Here is a 7,128-nt window from a genome sequence, read left to right on the forward strand (position 1 = left end):
TGCAACTTCCAGGATTGAAGATCTTCTCAAGGACATCAAAGGGCAGAGGCCACTGGGGAGGGCTGAACCACAATGGAGCAGCACTCCTTCACTCCCGATTTCCATGGCTACCACCATTTTTCTCTGGCAAATCACAGACAAATTTTAAAGACTGTGTAAATTGATAAAAGAAATTAATCACAGAAGTTCAATGTCTGATAAATTATTCCAAAAGTGTTCCCAGGGCACTCAGACTCACCAAGCATACTTTCTGAAATCAACTTCTATTTCTATCCAAAAAGTGTAGGCCATCAGTGTTCTTTAAGGAGGCAAATGTTTGCTCTGAGGTAGAAAGCATTCTCCAATGTAGATAAGGATGTAGATACCAGGTAAATGCTACAGTTGTGTTCATACTAACAATAAACTATGGATGATGTGGCTCAGAGTTAGTCAATGAGGAAAGATCCAGAGACATTCTGAGGTCACAAAAAGAATTTAAATGTTAGCTAACAAGGAGAAGCACTTCTTAGTGCTCATCAAAAGCAGGGCTTTCCCACTCAGACTGGAAGCCAGGCAGAACTACCATCTCGCTTTATCAGCTGTCACTGTATGCTGACATCAACACTGAGGAGAGTGATGCAGATGACAGATATATGTACATACATATGAATATATAAAGCATATACTTATATGCATACACAGTTTACATTTCCCAGTGTTCAGGAAAACTAGAATAAAAGAGAAATGATGTTCCATTTTTGTCTTTGAAAAGTATGTATTTCACATATATCTACATACATACACATGTAATTTCCTACATGCATATTAACTTACTGATATACATCTGCATATATAGAGGTGCATGTGTAGATGTATACATGTACATTCACTTTATCGCATAGTCCGTCAGCCTGATTTTTGAGATGGTAATTCAAGTTTCATCTTTGTTCTGGGTTTTGTTTCTGTCTCTACCGTGTTTCTTTCAACTGTCAAGTCACGTTTTATCAATACGCTAGAGTAGGGCAAGCCAACGCAGGATGGAAACACCAATCTCAGGAGGCTAAAATCACTGTGCACGCTGGGGTTTGAGAGTTGCTGATTTCCTTTTCTTTTCCCCAGCAGTGTGGACCATGAGAGTGGGCTGGGGGGTGGCAAAGTGAGGCCCTCTCTTTCAGTCATAGAGAGGCAAACCAAACAGCTCGGGCTGGAAGTCTTGCAGGGAATTCAGCACCACAGTGGCCTTTGTCGTCAGGTCTCGGCTCAAGTTTCCATCTGGAACCATGACCACCTGCATCCCAGCTGCCAGGGCCGCCTCCACCCCATTGGGAGCATCTTCAAAGACAAGGCACTTCTCCATAGGAAGAGGGGGAGAGAACCTCTTGGCACAAGCTAGGAAGATGTCAGGGTCTGGCTTGCCATGCTGCACTTCAGGGTCGCCTCCCAGCACGATGTGAGAAAACAAGCTGAAGAACTCCTTGTGCTGGCTTGTCTTCATCTCAAACGATGCAGACCCTGAGCTGGTGGCCAGGGCAAAGGGGATGCCGTGTTTCCACAGGTGGATGATGAGTTTCTCGGCCCCTGGCATGAGCGCAGCCATGGGGAACACTTCCTTTAACTTCGTTTGGCTTTCTTCCACTAGCTCCTCTTTGGACATCGGGAGCTGCAAGACGTCTATTATAATCTGTGCCGCCTCTAATGCCTTCTTACCCATAACCAGCTGTATTTCTTGTCATAGCGATCACATATTTCTTGAAACACCACTGAATAGAGCCATTCAGTATCCAAAAGAAGTCCGTCCATGTCAAAGATGAGGTGGGTGACTGGCTGTGGCAGGGGTGCGGGCGGGGGAGTCGCCATGGTACTGCCTTCTGGTTCTGGGTGGGGGGGCGAGTAAATGTCTGTGTCTTTTCTGTGGGAGAAAATCAGTGGTGATTTGGGACATTGTGAACTTGGAATTCTGAAAGTAGAATTCTGATTTAACAGTGTAACAGAATTCGTGAATGTCATGGTGCTAATTTGAACAAATAGCAGCCCTGTCAGAGGAATATGCTTTTCCTTAAATCTAGGGAACACCAGGAGGACCTTTCTAGATGGACTTCCCTGGAAACCTCTGAGGAAAGTGAAAGGGAAGATGCCATTTCTCCTGGGAAGGGGGATGCTGATGTAGAGGATGACAAGTAATATGCCATGAAGTATTCAGTCACCTGGATAGATTTAGGGTTAGTATAGTTAAGGAAGAAAGGAGGGAAAAGAAAGAAGATGAAGAAAGGAAGCCAGAAAAGATAAAATTTATTTTAAGATAAAATTTCTGCATTGTACTGAACTAATTATTTTTCTGGCTGTCATTAGCCAAGATGAGGAATCCTCAAGTTGCCTAAGACCGGATTTAGAATTGTCTGGGGGCTTCCAAAAAAGGCATTCAGTAAATTAGAAGGAATACAGGCCTATAGCATCAGGGTCTGAGCTGGAGGTATAGATTTGTGTGAATTTTGATAGGCATGGTGGCCTGGCCTATAATCCCAGCACTTTGTGAGGCTGAGGTGGAGAATTGCTTGAACTCAGGTGTTTGAGACCAGCTGGGGACCATGAGAAGACACCACCTCTACAAAACATAAAAAAATATTAACCCAAGGTGGTGGCACGCACCTTGGTGCCAGTTACTGGGGAGGCTGAGGCGAGAGGACTGTTGAAGTCCAGGAGGTCGAGACTGCAGTGAGCCTTGTTTGTGGCACTACACTCAGGCCTGGGCCACAGAATGAGACTCTGTCTAAGTATGAGAAAGAAAAGATTTATGTGAATTTGGTGCTCCTTTGTATTTCAAAATAGGAAAGTAGATATGTGAGTGAATGGAATAAAGAGGTTGAGATGCTAGACCCCAGTGAACTCAATTGATCTGAAGGTCTGACTTTAACCTTTCTAGGCTGGACAATCTGGAATGACTCAAATGTTTCTAGTGCAGCTGAAACTTTGCCTCCATTAGAGTGAGCCTATAGAGGACTTGAATGTACTCAGAGTGGATCTGAGAGGTATCTGCTTCCAAAATAAATTAGAATACCTGGATTTGAGTCATAATCAGATGGCTGTTAAGGGGTTACATGAAGAGATATGATTCTTAAGTTCACTGTATTGAATTCCGCTGAATATTATAAATATTTGTAAGTTGGATTATATTATGGAAGTACTTGGTAAAAATAGCCATGCAGAGAAATATGTAGATATGGGACTTCAGAGTCTGATTGTTAAAAAATAAGTGGAGCAGCATTGGGGAACCCCTGTTCATATTTTAGATGTCTATTCTCTCATTAGAGTGTAACTGCTATCCTCTGAACCTTATTTTTGGAAAAATGTATTTACAAATCTGAAAAACATTGATGAATATATCCCAAGAACCAAGCTTCTGGTTCCAAGACCCCATTCAGAGGACTAAGCTTCAGTCTAATAAGATTGTGTAGGCTTGGAGCCAATGGGGTCCAATAGGAAGTCCAATCAACCAAGGCCTCAGACTCATGAAAAACCTCAAATTTAGATGTTAAATTTTTCCTCCAAATGAGATTGTAACCTACAGCCACAGAGCTTCATGGATGGGAATGAAAACATGAAAACGATCATGTCTCAATTTTTAAACTGTGCTCAATTAGAGGATCCCTTGCCTATGGTATAGTGTCATCTAATAATTTTTTTTTTTTTTTTCCCTCTGTCGCCCAGGCTGGAGTGCAATGTTCAAGCGATTCTTCTGCCTCAGGCTCCCAAGTAGCTGGGATTATAGGTGCCCACCACAACGCCCAGCTAATTTTTGTATTTTTAGTAGAGATCGGGTTTCACCATGTTGGCTAGGGTGGTCTCAAACTCCTGACTTCAGGTGATCTTCCCGCCCCAACCTCCCAAAGTGTTGGGATTACAGGCGTGAGCCACCGCGCCGGACCTCCGCTTACTGTAAACTGATTTGTACCGACCAGGAAGCCAGAAGAGTATAGAACACAAACGATGGTGGCTTCTAAATCCCAGATACTCCGTGTCACCTCGCGTGAGACATTCCATCAAGATGGAACAGCTGTCTCCCTGAGGCTTTTGGCAGCTTCCGGCTTTTGCAGAGGAAAGGGTAGGGGTGTGAGGGCGGGGGAGGTGTCCGAGATGCTTTCAGCCCTGAGCTCAGTAGACTGGCTGTGTTGGATGCTCGCTTTCTGTCCTTACCATTTCCAGTTCCCCAGGACGGCCAAGAACATTCACTGCGACCTGCTTTCCACTCCTTGTGTGCTTCTTCGCTAGGACTACTCGAAAAACGATTACTTTCCCAGAGCACAGGACACCTGGAGGGGGGACCCAGAGTCACCCACTCTGAATCCGGCTTCTGGAAGGAGCCACAAATGCCTGTAGGGGAGGCCAACCCTCCAGAGGAGCCCGGGGAATGCGACAACTCCCGCAACTTTCCTCCACCCGGGCTCCCTGCTTCTGGGACCCACCACTGAAGTGGGAGACGTATATGGGAGGAGACTTTCCAGAGCGTCAGTCTATGGCTGTTCCCGGGGCCACTGTCCAAAGTTCCAGAGCTTTTCTGCAGCGGTTTCCAAGTGTTTGGGACCGCATGCCCTAAGGCTGCCTCTGCTGCCTGCCGTTTTATTATAGCACTGCGTCCTGAGGTTTCCTGAGACCCTCCATTGGCTAATTTTCTGAGAACTGTCAGAAACCAACACTAACTAACACTGTCAGAAACATTTAAACCAGAGCTACTCCATGTTGAATAGGGGCCGGTAAAATAAATCTGAGACCGCTGGGCGCAATGGCTCACGCCTGTAATCCCAGCACTTTGGGAGGCTGAGACGGGCGGATCACCTGAGGTCGGGAGTTCCAGGTTAGCCTGACCAACATAGTAAAACCCCATCCCTTCTAAAAATAAAAAATTAGTCGGGCGTGGTGGCGCATGCCTATAATCCCAGCTACTCGGGAGGCTGAAGCAGGAGAATCGCTTGAACCGGGGAGGCAGAGGTTGCGCCATTGCACTCTAACCTGGGCAACAAAAAGCCAGACTCTGTCTCTAAATAAATAAACAAACAAACAAATAAATAAATAAACAAAATGATATAAAAATACGGCTGAAGCAGCAGCTTCTCCGCTCCTTCTGGAAACTCTCCCTGGTTCAGCCCGCCTGCCTCCACTCCTGCCTCCACCATGTCCATCAGGGTGACCCAGAAGTCCTACAGGGTGTCCACCTCTGGCCCCGGGGCCTTCAGCAGCCGCTCCTTCACGAGTGGGCCCAGTGCCCGCTCGAGCTCCTCGAGCTTCTCCCGAGTGAGCAGCGCTGGCTTCCGCGGTGGCCTGGGGGCAGGCTATGCGGGGGCCAACGGCATAGGCACGGGAGGCATCACCTCCGTCACCATCAACCAGAGCCTGCTGAACCCCATTAAGCTGGACGTGGACCCCAACATCCAGGCCGTGGGTACCCAGGAGAAGGAGCAGATCAAGACCCTCAACAACAAGTTTTCTTCCTTCATCGACAAGGTGCGGTTCCTGGAGCAGCAGAACAAGATGCTGGAGACCAAGTGGAGCCTCCTGCAGCAGCAGAAAACGGCTCGGAGCAACATGGACAACATGTTTGAGAGCTACATCAACAACCTGAGGCGGCAGCTGGAAACTCTGGGCCAGGAGAAGCTGAAACTGGAGGCAGAGCTTGGCAACATGCAGGGGCTGGTGCAGGACTTCAAGAGCAAGTATGAGGAAGAGATCAATAAGCGTACAGAGATGGAGAATGAATTGTCCTCATCAAGAAGGATGTGGATGAAGCTTACATGAACAAAGTAGAGCTGGAGTCTCGCCTGGAAGAACTGACTGACGAGATCAACTTCCTCAGGCAGCTGTATGAAGAAGAGATCCGGGAGCTGCAGTCCCAGATCTCCGACACATCCGTGGTGCTGTCCATGGACAACAGCCGCTCCCTGGACATGGACAGCATCATCGCTGAGGTCAAGGTGCAGTACGAGGAGATCGCCAATCGCAGCCGGGCTGAGGCGGAGAGTGTATACCAGATCAAGTATAAGGAGCTGCAGAAGCTGGCTGGGAAGCACGGGGATGACCTGTGGCGTACGAAGACTGAGATCTCCGAGATGAACCGGAACATCAGCTGGCTCCAGGCTGAGATTGAGGGCCTCAAAGGCCAGAGGGCTTCCCTGGAGGCCGCCATGTTAGATGCTGAGCATCGAGGGGGGCAAGCACTCAAGGATGCTCGTGCCAAGCAGCAGCAGCAGCTGGAGGAATCCCTGTGGAAGGCCAAGCAGGACATTGCACGGCAGCTGCGTGACTACCAGGAGCTGATGAACGTCAAACTGGCCCTGGACATTGAGATCGCCACCTACCGCAAGCTACTGGAGGGCGAGGAGAGCCGGCTGGAGTCTGGGATGCAGAACAAGAGTATCCACACGAAGACCACCAGCGGCTATGCAGGTGGCCTGAGCTCTGCCTATGCGGGCCTCATAAGCCCCGGCCTCAGCTACGGCCTGGGGTCCAGCTTTGGCTCTGGCGCAGGCTTCACCTTCAGCCGCACCAGCTCCACCAAGGCTGTGGTTGTGAAGAAGATTGAGACTCGTGATGGGAGGCTGGTGTCCGAGTCTTCTGATGTCCTGCCCAAGTGAACAGCTGCAACAGCCCCTCCCAGCCTGCCCCTCCTGAGGCTGCCCCAGAGCCCAGGAGGGAGGTTACTGTGCAGGGGAGCACAGGGAACCAGAGACCCACCCGACGCTCAGCCCTAGCCCTCAGGCCACCCGCGGGGAGTTTACTGCCTGGGGACCCCCCTTACCCATGCCTCTAGCTGCAAAACAATTCAATTTGCTTTTTTTTTTTTTTTTTTTGGTCCAAAATAAAATCTCAGCTAGCTCGGAAAATAAATAAATAAATAAATAAATAAAAAATACGGCTGAGACCTACTGGGCTTCAATTACAGGAGGTTAGGCATTCTTAGTCCTATGATGAGATTGGAGGTCGGCACAAGATATAGATCACAAAAACCTTGCTAAGAAATTAGGTTGCGGTAAAGAAGCCAGGCCAACAGCCACCAAAGAAAGATGGTGACAAAAGTGATCCCTGGTCCTCCTCACTGCTCATTCCCATCAGCACCATGAGAATTTGAAATGCCACGGTAACATCAGAAAGTTACCCCAT

General features: G+C 48.2%; 2 pseudogenes across 1 annotated transcript; one reads left to right on the forward strand and one right to left on the reverse strand.

Moving 5' to 3' along the window:
* Window positions 1-238: 238 nt before the first annotated feature.
* On the reverse strand, window positions 239-1,852 carry LOC116552204 (annotated as a pseudogene). Its single transcript, XR_004269276.1, has one exon. The product of XR_004269276.1 is annotated as a pseudouridine-5'-phosphatase pseudogene (transcript).
* A 3,231-nt stretch (window positions 1,853-5,083) lies between these two features.
* On the forward strand, window positions 5,084-6,617 carry LOC116552203 (annotated as a pseudogene).
* Window positions 6,618-7,128: the final 511 nt, after the last annotated feature.

Source organism: Sapajus apella, unplaced genomic scaffold, assembly GCF_009761245.1.
Source record: "Sapajus apella isolate SASKATOON/1434 unplaced genomic scaffold, GSC_monkey_1.0 scaffold11, whole genome shotgun sequence".
Classification (NCBI taxonomy): Eukaryota; Metazoa; Chordata; class Mammalia; order Primates; family Cebidae; genus Sapajus; species Sapajus apella.